Here is a 12,763-nt window from a genome sequence, read left to right as displayed (position 1 = left end):
AAACTGCTAGGCCATGGAGGCTGCCCTCAATCTCATACTTGATGCAGAAATTAACTCAAAATGGGTCCTAGATGTAAAATGTAAAATTATAAAACTTTAAAATATAATTATAGTAGATATGTTCTTGACTTGGAATTAGGGAGAGCTTCTTAGACTTGACATCAAAAGCACAGCCTGTAAAAGAAAGATTGTTAAATTGGACTTTATGAAAATGAAAAACCTTTACTTTGTGAAAGATACTAGGAGCATGCAAACAATAGGGGAAAATATTTTCAAATCACATATTCAACAAAACTCTCGAAACTCAATAATAGGAAAACCAAAAAAACAATTTAAAAAATGAGTAATTTGGGGGCACCTGGATGTCTTTATTGGTTAAACATCTGACCCTTGGGACGCCTGGGTGGCTCAGCGGTTGAGCATCTGCCTTTGGCTCAGGGCCTGATCCCCATCCCAGGATAGTGTCCCACATCCAGCTCCCTGCAGGGAGCCTGCTTCTCCCTCTATGTCTCTCTCTGTGTCTCTCATGAATAAATAAATAAAATCTTAAAAAAAATAAAAAAATAAATAAATAAAAATAAAATCTTAAAAAAAAAAACACACATCTGACTCTTGATTTCAGCTCAAGTCATGATCTCGGGGTCTTGAGAGGGAGCTCTCTGTTAGGCTCCATGCTGGGTGTGGAGCCTTTCTGAAATTCTCTCTCTCTCTCTCTCCCTCTCTCTCTCTCTCCCTCTACCTCCTCCTCCTCCCCCCCCACCTGTGCTTGCATGCACTCCTCTCTCTTTAAAAAAAAAAAAAAAGGGGATCCCTGGGTGGCGCAGCGGTTTAGTGCCTGCCTTTGGCCCAGGGCGCGATCCTGGGGATGTGGGATCGAGTCCCATGTCGGGCTCCCGGTGCATGGAGCCTGCTTCTCCCTCTGCCTGTGTCTCTGCCTCTGCCCCCCCCCCCTCTCTCTCTGTGTGACTATCATAAATAAATAAAAAATTAAAAAAAAGTTTTTAAAAAAATGAGGAAACCATCTTGTTATAGTTGAGTTCTTTTTTTTATTTTTTTTTATTTTTTATTTTTTTATAGTTGAGTTCTTATCCTCAAAGCAAGGTACCTACCATGATAAGAAATAATGACCAATGCCTTTTGTTTGATTGTTTCTAATGCCTTTTTAAAACAGTGCTTCTGGGAGGCCTGCCTGGCTCTGTCAGTGGAGCATGTGACTCTTGATCTCAGTGCTGAGTTTGAGCCCCACATTGGGTGTAGAGATTACTTAAAAATAAAACATTTTTAAAAATAAACAAAATAGGGATCCCTGGGTGGCGCAGTGGTTTAGCGCCTGCCTTTGGCCCAGGGCGCGATCCTGGAGACCCGGGATCGAATCCCACGTCAGGCTCCTGGTGCATGGAGCCTGCTTCTCCCTCTGCCTGTCTCTGCCTCTCTCTGTCTCTCTGTGACTATCATAAATAAGTAAAAATTAAAATAAATAAATAAATAAATAAATAAACAAAATCTAGTGCTTCCTAGACAATTATATTACTTTAAGTGTGAGTAAAAATAATTTTAAAATTTAGTACTATTTTTCAGTATGGGATAAGTATAAGCTAAGCATTTTATTCACTTAAGTTTAATTCAAAGAATCAGCTCTTCCAGAAAACTTTCCTTGACCCTCACGTGTGATTTCAGTGTTCTTCGCCTGTGCTTTGGCAGGTTCCTATGCATATGTCTTTATCACAGTGCCTTCCTTATCTTACAGTATCAATCTGTCTGTCTCTTAATGGTAACTATATATAATGGCACTTTATTTCACTTATTCCTAAACCTTAGCATAGTAATGATATATAGTAACCACTCAGTGTGATTGTTGAACAAGATTTGTAAAGAACAGATAAAAATCATTGATAAGGGCAGCCCAGGTGGCTCAGTGGTTTAGCGCCACCTTTAGCCCCTGGCGTGATTCTGGGGAACTGAGATCGAGTCCCACATCAGGCTCCCTGCATGGGGCCTGCTTCTCCCTCTGCCTGTCTCTGCCTCTCTCTCTCTCTCTGTGTCTCTCATGAATAAATTTTTAAAAATTATTGATAAAACAATTAAATGGCAACAAAAACAATAAAAAAACTGAAATACTATGATGTTTTTAGAATGGCACTTGACACATAGTAAATACTCAACAAATGTTAGTTCATTCATTTAATAAATATTAGTTAGATATCTGCTATATGTGAAGCATTGTTACAGGTGATATTACAAGTTATAAGCATTTTAGGTATAGCTGGTAGAGCATTGAACAGCATAGACCAGAATTCCTGCCCTCACGAACTAACATTTTATTTTATTATTTTTTAAAAAATTTTAAAAGATTTTATTTATTTATTCATGAAAGACACAGAGGCAGAGACACAGGCAGAGGGAGAAGCAGGCTCCCCTCAGGGAGCCCCATGCGGGACTCAATCCTGGACCCCAGGATCATGTTCTGAGCCGAAGGCAGACGCTCAACCACTGAGCCACCCAGGAATCCCCATTTTATTTTACTTTTAAAGTAGGCTCTACTAATGGGCAGCCCGGGTGGCTCAGCGGTTTAGTGCCGCCTTCAGCCGGGGGCCTGATCCTGGAGACCTAGGATTGAGTCCCGCCTCGGGCTCCCTGCATGGAGCCTGCTTCTCCCTCTGCCTGTGTCTCTGCCTCTGTGTCTCTCATGAATAAATAAATAAAATTAAAAAAAAAATAGTAGGCTCTACTACCAGCATTCAGCCTAACATGGGGCTTGAACTCATAATCCTGAGATTGATAACTGAGCTTAGATCAAGGGTCAGATGCTTAATGGACTGAGATACCCAGGCATCCATAGCTTACATTTTAATTTACCAGACTGGATTTGTAGGAAGAAACTAAACACATAAAAAGATGGTCAACAGGGGCGCCTGGGTGGCTCAGTTGGTTAAGCATCTGCCTTTGGCTCAGGTTGTGATCCTGGGGTCCCATGTCTGGTTCCCTGCTCAGTGGGGAGCCTGCTTCTCCCTCACCCTCTGCCTGAGGCTTCCCCTGCTTGTGCTCTCTCTCTCTGTCAAATTAATAAGTAAATAAAATATATTTTTTTTAAGAAAAGATGGTCAACATCATTTTTATCATTAAGAAAAAGCTAATTAGGGGATCCCTGGGTGGCTCAGCCGTTTAGTGCCTGACATTGGCTCAGGGGCTGATCCTGGAGACCCGGGATCAAGTCCCACATCAGGCTCCCTGCATGGAGCCTGCTTCTCCCTCTGCCTGTGTCTCTGCCTCTGTGTGTGTGTGTGTGTGTCTCTCATGAATAAATAAATAAAGTCGTTAAAAAAAAAGCTAATTAAAGCCAATGATGAGATATTATTACACACCTATTAAGAATGGGGGGGGGAACCAATAACAACAAAACCCCAACTCTCAATCATTGCTGTTAGAAGTATAAATGGTACTCAGGAAAACAATTTATCTCTTTCTCATAAAGTTAAACACATACTTACCATTTGACCCAGTTATCCCCCTCCTCAATATTTACCTTAGAGAAGTGAATTTTATGTTTACCCAAAAACCTGTACAGGAATGTTTATATCAGCTTTATTCGTACTCATTGCCACGCAGTGAAGACAATTCAAAAGTCCTTCAATGGGTATATAAACTGTGTACCTTCATACATTTTAGCATTAAAGTACTATTTAGCAATATATACTATTGCTAGTCTACTATAAATACTATTTAGCAATAAAAAGGAACTATTATTATAATTAGCAACATGAATGAATCTCAAGGACATTATATGAAGTTAAAGAAGTTAGTCTCAAAAGATTATATAGTGTGTGATTCCATTTATATGACATTTGGGAAAAAGGCTAAGTAAGGAGTGATGGAGAACAGTTCAGTGGTTGCCAGGCATTAGGGATGGCGGGGGGGAGTGTGACTCTCAAGAGATAGCATGGGAGATTGTGGGGCAGATGATAGAACTATCTGTATCCTGACTGTCATAATGTTTATACACAGAACTATACACACACAAGAAGTCAATTTTACTATATGTTAACTTAAGAAAAGAAAGCCTACACCTAGTTAGGAACCTCATAGTGTTTGTTTGCTTGTTTATTTACTTATTTATTTTAAATAGGCTCCTTGCCCAGCCTGGAGCTCAATGTGAGGAGCCAATCTTCCCAACCTTGAGATCAAGACCTGAGCTGAAACCAAGAGTCAGACACTTACCCAACTGAGCTACCCAGGCACCCTTTAGTCTTTTAAAAAAGATTTCTAATGAGTATATGTTACTTTTATAAACTAATAACTTAAATAAATTTTAAGAACTCAAGTCAAGGGGCAGTCCCGGTGGCTCAAAGGTAGAGCACCACTTTCAGCCCAGGGTGTGATCCTGGAGACCCAGGATCCAGTCCCACCTCAGGCTCCCTGCATGGAGCCTGCTCCTCACTCTCCCTGTGTCTCTGCCTCTCTCTCTCTGTGTGTGTCTTTCATGAATAAATAAATAAAATCTTAAAAAAAAAAAAAAGAACTCAAGTCAATTGCTAACTACAATATCTTCCACACAGAAATTTTTTTTGGACTGTGCTTTATTTGTAGACAAGAATGGGCTTAGTTACTCTAGGTATGATCCCAAGTGATTGTAATTGAGTGCTTCTAAAGGGATTTCAAATAGTGAGTTCCCTGAAAAAAATTTAGTGTAAACAATTTGGCAGTTCCTCAAAAAGTTAAACATAGAATTACCATGTGACCCAGCAACCCTACTTCTACATATATACCCAAAAGAATTGAAAACAGGTATTCAAATGCATACATGCACACTCATGCTTATAACAGTACTCTTCCCAATTCCCAAAAGGTAAAAACACCCCAAATGTCCATCAACTGATGAACGGATAAACAAAATGTTATAAATCCATACAACAGAATTTTATCCAGCTATAAAAAGGAACGTAGTACTGACATGTGTTATAACACAGATGAGCCTCAAAAACATTATGCTAAGTGAAAGAACCAGGCAGAAAAGGTCACATATTGTATGATTCCATTTATGTGAAATAGCCACAATAGATAAATCTAGAGACAGAAGGCAGATTAGTGGTTGCCAGGGGCTAGGGGGAGGAGAGAATAGGGACTTACTACATAATGGGTAGGGGGTTTCCCCTTGGGGTGATAAGAATGTTTTGCAACTGTATAGAGGTGATGGTTATACAACATTGTGAATGTATTAAACATCACTGAATTGTACACTTTAAAATTATTAATTTTATATTCTATGACTTTCGTCTCAATTTTGAAAAAAGATGAGGAGTGTCCCTATAATCTCATTTGTGTTTGTAGCAAAATTTTTGTTTTTCATGGAAATTGTAATGGCTAAATTAAATTTAGCCCATTTCTGGATAGTTAGGAACTCAGTGGAATCCAAATCAATCAGTGATATGTACTTTTTTGAACGTGATCTGTATAGTAGAAAACGTTCAGAGGAATTGAATAGTTGTAAGTGATACAAATCAGCATAATGAACTCCCTTTGTATGAGCTTTCCAATGCTCATATGTAAAAGGTATCTACAAAATTTAATTATACCAAAATCTTCCTTGGGACTAGATTTTATTCAGCTGCTTTTCCCTAGTGGCCCTGGCAACTCGTGTGATGCTGTGTCTGTCAAAGGCCCTTTCTGTTGTGATGTTGGTCTAAGGATGGGAAGAAAGGAAAGAGTAAAGGGGAGTGTAGGGCGGGGGGTGGTCTGTAAAATTTGACTTTGGGGCCTGGATTATTCCTCAAAGTTTAGAAATCTCAGATTTGTCTTTTCATTGATAATGGTTCCTGCAACCGCTCAAGCCTCTTTCTTTTCTTTTTTCTTTTCTTTTCTTTTCTTTTCTTTTCTTTTCTTTTCTTTTCTTTTCTTTTCTTTTTTCTTTCTTTCTTTTCTTTTCTTTTCTTTCTTTTCTTTTCTTCTTTTCTTTCTTTCTTTCTTTTTTAAAGATTTTATTTATTTTTTCATGAGAGACACAGAGAGAAGCAGAGACATAGGCAGAGGAAGAACCGGGCTCCCCACAGGGAGTCCAATGCAGGACTTGATCCCAGGACCAGGATTGTGCCCTGAGGCAAAGGCAGAGGCTCAACCACTGAGCCACCCAGGCATCCCTCAAGCCTCTTTTCCTTCTTTCTTTCTTTTCTTTCTTTCTTTCTTTCTTTCTTTCTTTCTTTCTTTCTTTCTTTCTTCCTTCCTTCTTTCCTTCCTTCCTTTTTTTCTTTCTTTCTTTCTTCTTTCTTTCTTTCTCTTTCTTTCTTTCTTTCTTTCTTCTTTCTTTCTTTCTTTCTTTCTTTCTTCCTTCCTTCCTTCCTTCCTTCCTTCCTTCCTTCCTTCCTTCCTTCCTTCCTTTCTTCTTTCTTTCTTTCTTTCTTTCTTTCTTTCTTTCTTTCTTTCTTTCTTTCTTTTTAAAATTTGTTTATTCATGAGAGACACAGAGACAGAGGCAGAGACATAGGTAGAGAGAGAAGCAGGTCGTGGGACTCAATCCCAGGTCTCTAGGATCACGCCCTGGGCCAAAGCCAGGCACCAAATCGCTGAGCTACCCAGGAGTCCCTCAAGCCTTTTTTCTTAAAAATTCTTAAATCATCTTGTTTTACTTTTGTAAGTGTGTAAAAACCTGTGCATAATGCATACCAAATGACTATCCTTTAAAAAGCATCACAATTTGGGGCTCAGTATGTTAAGCACCCAACTCTAGATTTTGGCTCGGGTCATGATCTCAGGTCATGGGATCGATGCCGTGTGGAACCCCTCATCCTTTTGGGCTCTGCACTCAGGTCAGTGAGGAATCTTTTTGGGATTCTCTCCCTCTCTTTCTCCCCTCTCCCACTTGTGCTGTGCCTTCTCTGTTTCTCTCTCTCATAAATAAACAAATCTTTTTTATTAAAGATTGTATTTATTTATTCATGGAAGACACACACAGAGAGAGGCAGAGATATAGGCAGAGGGAGAAGCAGGCTCCATGCAGGGAACCCGATGCGGAACTCGGTCCCGGGCTTCAGGATCACACCCTGGGCAGAAGGCAGGTACTCAACCGCTGAGCCACCCAGGTGTCCTTTGTAAATAAATAAATCTTAAAGAAAATCATCACAGTTTAAAGTCCTTTACTGAAATTCATTGTTTGTGATATTTCCATTTTGTTTATTCTTAACCCTGATCCTGAAGATTTCAGGAAAAGTCCTGAGCTGGATATTCTCTGCCTTTTCCAGACTTACTCTTAGCTTTTTCTATGGTACCCCATGCCCTGGCAGGCTAACATCCACTCATTTCATCAGCGGCCTCCCAGATCCTCTGATTTCCTGTAGGGTTCAACCAATGGGAGGCACTTGCAAGAGACCAGAGGGGAGGAACAGATAGAAATTGGGTATCCATTCACCTGCCTCCCTATCTATAGGTTATGGGTTGACTAAGACTGTTCTACTAAAGGCCACTGCTTCTATTTATGACCTTCCCATAGAGTTACAGCCACAGCCCAAACTTCAGTAACAATACTTTCTCCATGCCAGATATTTCTCTTTTTTGTTTTTTCTGTCTTAGTGATGGTTAAAGGCTCTATATTGCTTTAATCCTCTGGTACCATCTCTTGCTATTTTCCCTTAACCCTGCACACAGGACTGGCTACATGATTTGTAAGGTCCAGTGCAAAATGAAAATGTAGTACACTTCGTTAAAAAATTACTAGGAATTACTAGATGGTAATCATAACGCATTAACTAAGTGCAGGACCCTTTTAGTGCAGGGTCTTGTGTGATCACACAGGTCGCACATCTACGAAGTCTGCCCTGGCTGCATATGATTACAGATAGTACTTACCTTAAATGCTCTTCAGTTACTTGTTAAAGTGTGCTACCTGTTCTGGGCCAGGATCCTTTCTAACTCAAGGTCTCAGGGGTCCTTTCCCCCACTTAAAAAAATTGTGGTTCCATTAAGAGTTCTGGGAAAGTAGCCTTTATCTACACTTAACATTTAAATTGCACAGTGGTGCAATTGAAAACTTTTTAATAGATTTGCATCTTCACTAGGAAATTAAGTTAATCTCTCCCTCGCCCTCATAGTTAACATAAGTCACTCATTCGGGAGCCATGGTGAGCCACCACAGCTCTTGAGCACCACCCACCATATGCTAATACAATAGCTGAAATGTGTGATTCCCAAACATGCCTTCTCGACAGGGGCAGGAATTTTTAGCAGTGATTTCAACCAATTAGTTCCTTTTTTTTTTTTTTTAAATTGGACACCAAATCTACTAAATATCCTAGCTTCCCCTCCCCCCCCACCCCTTGGAAATATGACTTAAACTGAGGACCTTCTCATAGCCTGGAACGTATTTTCTCTCTCTGGCTAGAAACTTGCCTGAGATAGCAATCTCCTTGTATTACTACACAAATACCAGTTAACCCTCCTGTCTTGAGTAAGGTCTGCTCTGTCAACACCATCCTTAACAGACTTGGCAGTTGAGGTGGTTTATGCTATCCTACTGGTTTTAAAGTGGGAGCCCCATAAGCCCTTCTGTGCCATGATTTTTTGCTTTCATTGCTTTGGTTGTTACAGATTTAAGAAGGAGAAAGAAACAAGAGCCACCACCATATGGTTTCATTGCTTTAACTTGCCTTCATCACTGAGCCTCCTTCAACAACTGCATTAGTTACATCCTTACATCCCTAAAGTTACCATCCATCCCTAAAGCACATGCTCCGCTTGTTCCATGGTCGCTTGACTTGATCCTGTTGTCTGTCAGAGCCTTCACTCTGCAGCCTCAGATAGAACAAGAAGCAAGGTGGTATGTGATTTCCTCTATTTCTCCATTCTTCTAATTTTTCCAGCTTTTAGGGAGTTCTGAAGAGCTACCTTTGATATAAAAGAATGTATTATACAGAAGGGGTTCCATTCTTTAAAGAATTACCAAATATATTGTCTTATCTTTTCTCTGAAATGCAAATCTTCTCTCAAAGAAGACAAACTTTTATTTCAAAATGGGGTCATTTGTAAAAATAATTCCAGCTGTTTGAACCCAGAGCACACAGACACAAATGACTTCTAGAACAATAAACAAACTCATTGGGCCTAAGACATTTTATTTGGTTATGAGCTGGATACATTTCCAATTCTATTCAGCTCTGATCTGTTCTTGACATAGGCAAATTTTTTTTTTATTTTTAAAGATTTTATTTATTCATGAGAGACACAGAGAAAGAGACAGGCAGGGACATAGGCAGAGGGAGAAGCAGGCTCCACGCAGGGAGCCCGACGTGGGACTCGATCCCAGGTCTCCAGGATCATGCCCTGGGCTGAAGGCGGCGCTAAACCACTGAGCCACCCGGGCTGCCCGAGATAGGCAAATTAATCAGAGTGGCCTCAGAAATGATCCTTTTCTTGCGGAAGGCCAACAGCATTCCTTAGACTCCCGCCTGGACAGTGGCAGAGGTGGGAGAGGTCTTGCATCTAAACTCCAAATGAGGGAACACAGAGCCCTCTGCACTGGGTAACAGCCCTGCTAAGCACAGAGTTGAGAATTTTGCCTGGTGCATCTGACTGATTCCTCCATTCGATTCTGAAGTGGCTCTGTGCAGCTGTACATTTTAGGAGAAAATCTACCAATTTAAACTTGCCTGTGCCTCTGTTACCCATTCTTCCTGCCATTTACCTACCTGTGCATTGTCCTCTGTATGGTTGAATGGGTCCTTAACAACTACCTTTTTTACCTTTACCTTGCTTTCTGCGGTATTCATTCTTTCCCATCTTCCTACCCCATCATCGGCTTACCTGCCAAAGGCAGGTAAGACATGTCCTGAATGTCTCCCAGTAACAATACTGCCATTTTTTGCATGTACCATGCTATAAGCTAGTACTGTATTTCAACAATTTAGAAAATTTTAGGATTATTAACAATTTATAGTAATTGAATGTCTGATCATTTTAAATTTTAATGTTTTAGAATATAATTATTTTACTTCTAAATTTCTTTCAAATTGATTTGAAATATTTCAAGCATTCAAGAAGTGGGGAAAACAGCGTAAGAGTTTCGACAATTATCCACATTTTGCTAATCTTATTTATCTCCTGTTTTGGGGAGAAGGGAACTGGAGTGTTTGAAAATAAGTCCTAGACAGACTTTCACCCCAAATCCTTCATTACACATCTCTAATAGATAAAAACTGAAGAAAAAATATAACCACAATGCCATTATCACATCTATAATATCTATACCTCTCACATATCTATATCTCTATATATATCACATCTATATCACCTTAATAATCTCTTAACATTTACATCAAGTCCACACTTTATTTCCCTGTCTCAACAATGTCTTTTTAACAATTGGTTTATTCAAATTAGAACTATACAAGATCTAAACACTGCATTTGGTTTGCTAGGCATTTTAAAAGCCATTATTTATGTGCATCTGATCTTCATACTAACCCAAAATGTATATTCCTGGTTCATAGGCAGGCGAATGGGGGGTTCAGAGAGCTTAAGAAACCTCCTCGGGCAGCCCCCGTGGCTCAGCGGTTTAGCGCCGCCTTCAGCCCAGGGTGAGATTCTGGGGTCCCAGGATCGAGTCCCGTGTCCCTGCATGGAGCCTGCTTCTCCCTCTGCCTGTGTCTCTGCCTCTCTCTGTCTCTGTGTCTCTCATGAATAAATAAATAAAAATCTAAAAAAAACAAAACAAAAACAAAAACCAAAAACCCTCCTCAAGGTCTCATTGCTGGCAGAGCCAGAGGCAAAATTTGAATTGAGATCAGACGAAGTCCAAAGACTCCATTCTACTCCTTCCCTTTCAGGCTACCAGATTTTTTCCTGTGTTGCAGAGAGGCAAGAGGACTACCGGTTAGGAGAGAGGGTTTGGACTCAGGTTGGCTTGCAAGTTGGTGCAAGCGATGTAATATGATCCTCCACTTCTGTCTGCATCTGTAAAGTGGTTTGGGGCCGATTAAATAGGATTATGCATGTCTAGTACTTAGCACAGCACTTGGCACATAGAAAGCACTCAATAAACCTTAGTGATTATTATTAGTGTGGAGGAGGAGAAAGAAACACAAAGGGTTTGCTTTTGTTGGTAGCTCAGGAAACAGTGGTTCATCCCTAGTAATACAACCTGAAGGGGGTGGGTAGGGTAGGAGTGGGGTAGTGATTCTGCCTGGATTGGAGAAGGGAGCCTGGACTTAAAGGTTTAAATAGGCATCCAAGTACTCTGAAGGCCTCAGCTGGAAAACAGATAAACATGCCTTCTGAAGGCTAACCTTGGTTGCCTCCATAGAAGGAAAATCAGTGGGTGTCAGACAGGGTGGGAGGGAGACTTCTCAATATTTATTTGAATCCAGAACCATGTGAATGCATTTTTTAAAAAACCTCTTATCATGGGGGCAAGCGCTGAGAATGGGACTACCAGGATCTGATGATGGTAAAAATAATCCCCTTACATTTTTTGCAGCCCTAGGAAGGCTTAGGTCATACAAGGTAGGTTTTGCACCAGGATTAGGAGTATTTCAGCCTGACTCTTTTAATTGTTTTGGTAATTAATTAATTAATTAATTAGAAAGGGAGTGCTTGAGAAACAGAGGGAGAGCAAGCTTTTGAGAGAGGACATGAATGGGAGAAAAGCAGAGAGAAACAGACTCCCCACTGAGCAGGGAGCTGGACCTGGGGCTCCATGACAGGCCCAGGGATTACAACCTGAGCGGAAGGCAGATGCTCAACCAAATGAGCCACCTAGGAGCCCTGAGCCTGACACTAATTTCAAAGATCCAAGGTGATATTTCAATGTCAGGTGTCCTCTCTCTGACACTCATTCTCAGAGTCTCGATAACCACAGCTCACGGATTTGGGATTATCCACCCCATGGACAGTGTTCAAACACACGCACTATTGAGGGTTGAATCTATTGGCTAAATAATGTCTTCGTGTATTATCTGTGCATTTATCAGGGCTTTCAAGTTCTTTGGGCCACAGATCACTTTGATGGTTAAATCAGCATAGACTCTGGGGACATGATTTTTGAGGGTCCTTGGGAAGGGACGGGGCACCTAACCCCACTCACAAGTAATCCAGAATTTGTGTAGACCCTGTTCTAAGGCCCTGACATATATGAACTCATTTAAACCTCACAACACAACACTGTAGATACCATTATTTCAATTTTACAGGCAAGAAACTGAACCAAGTTAAGTCAAGTAAGTCATTCAAGGTCAGAGCTTGATGGACTAACCAGTAGGAAATACTACCTCTCTGTTGGTAGTGGTCCAAAGCATGCAGGGGTTCTTTGAAGGTGACTCAAGCGTGGTTGGTTGTGTAGGAGCACTACCACAGTCTGAATCCCAAACCTTCCCTTTTCTGGTTTAGGAGCAGGAAAGAGAGTGTGAATTTTTGCATTGACCCTGAGCAATTTACTTTCTCTTCCCTTCAGGCTCCTTATCTATCTGCTCCGGGAAGGAGTTTCAGATAGAAAGACCTCTCCTTGCCTTCCCTGTGTGGGTGTGTGCTGGGTGTGAGAGGTGGAGGTGCCCTGCTTCTTCCAGGTCTCCGGGGCGTAACTGAGTGTTTGGAGGTTCTTTCCTCACCAACTCCCTCCCAGGAGGTCAGGCCCCAGGCAGTGACAGAGCTAGAGCTCAGCTATTCTTCCCCGCCTAGGAAAAGGGCGGTCAGTGGGGTCAACTCTGGCTGCAGCTGCGCTGGAGGGAGAGGGAGGGTCTTTCTCCCCCGAGGGTGTTAGAGATGAGACTGTAACACGCAGGAAGGCTTC

The sequence above is a fragment of the Canis lupus genome, chromosome 12 (assembly GCF_003254725.2).
Source record: "Canis lupus dingo isolate Sandy chromosome 12, ASM325472v2, whole genome shotgun sequence".
Taxonomy (NCBI): domain Eukaryota; kingdom Metazoa; phylum Chordata; class Mammalia; order Carnivora; family Canidae; genus Canis; species Canis lupus.
Note: the sequence above shows the minus strand (reverse complement) of the source record.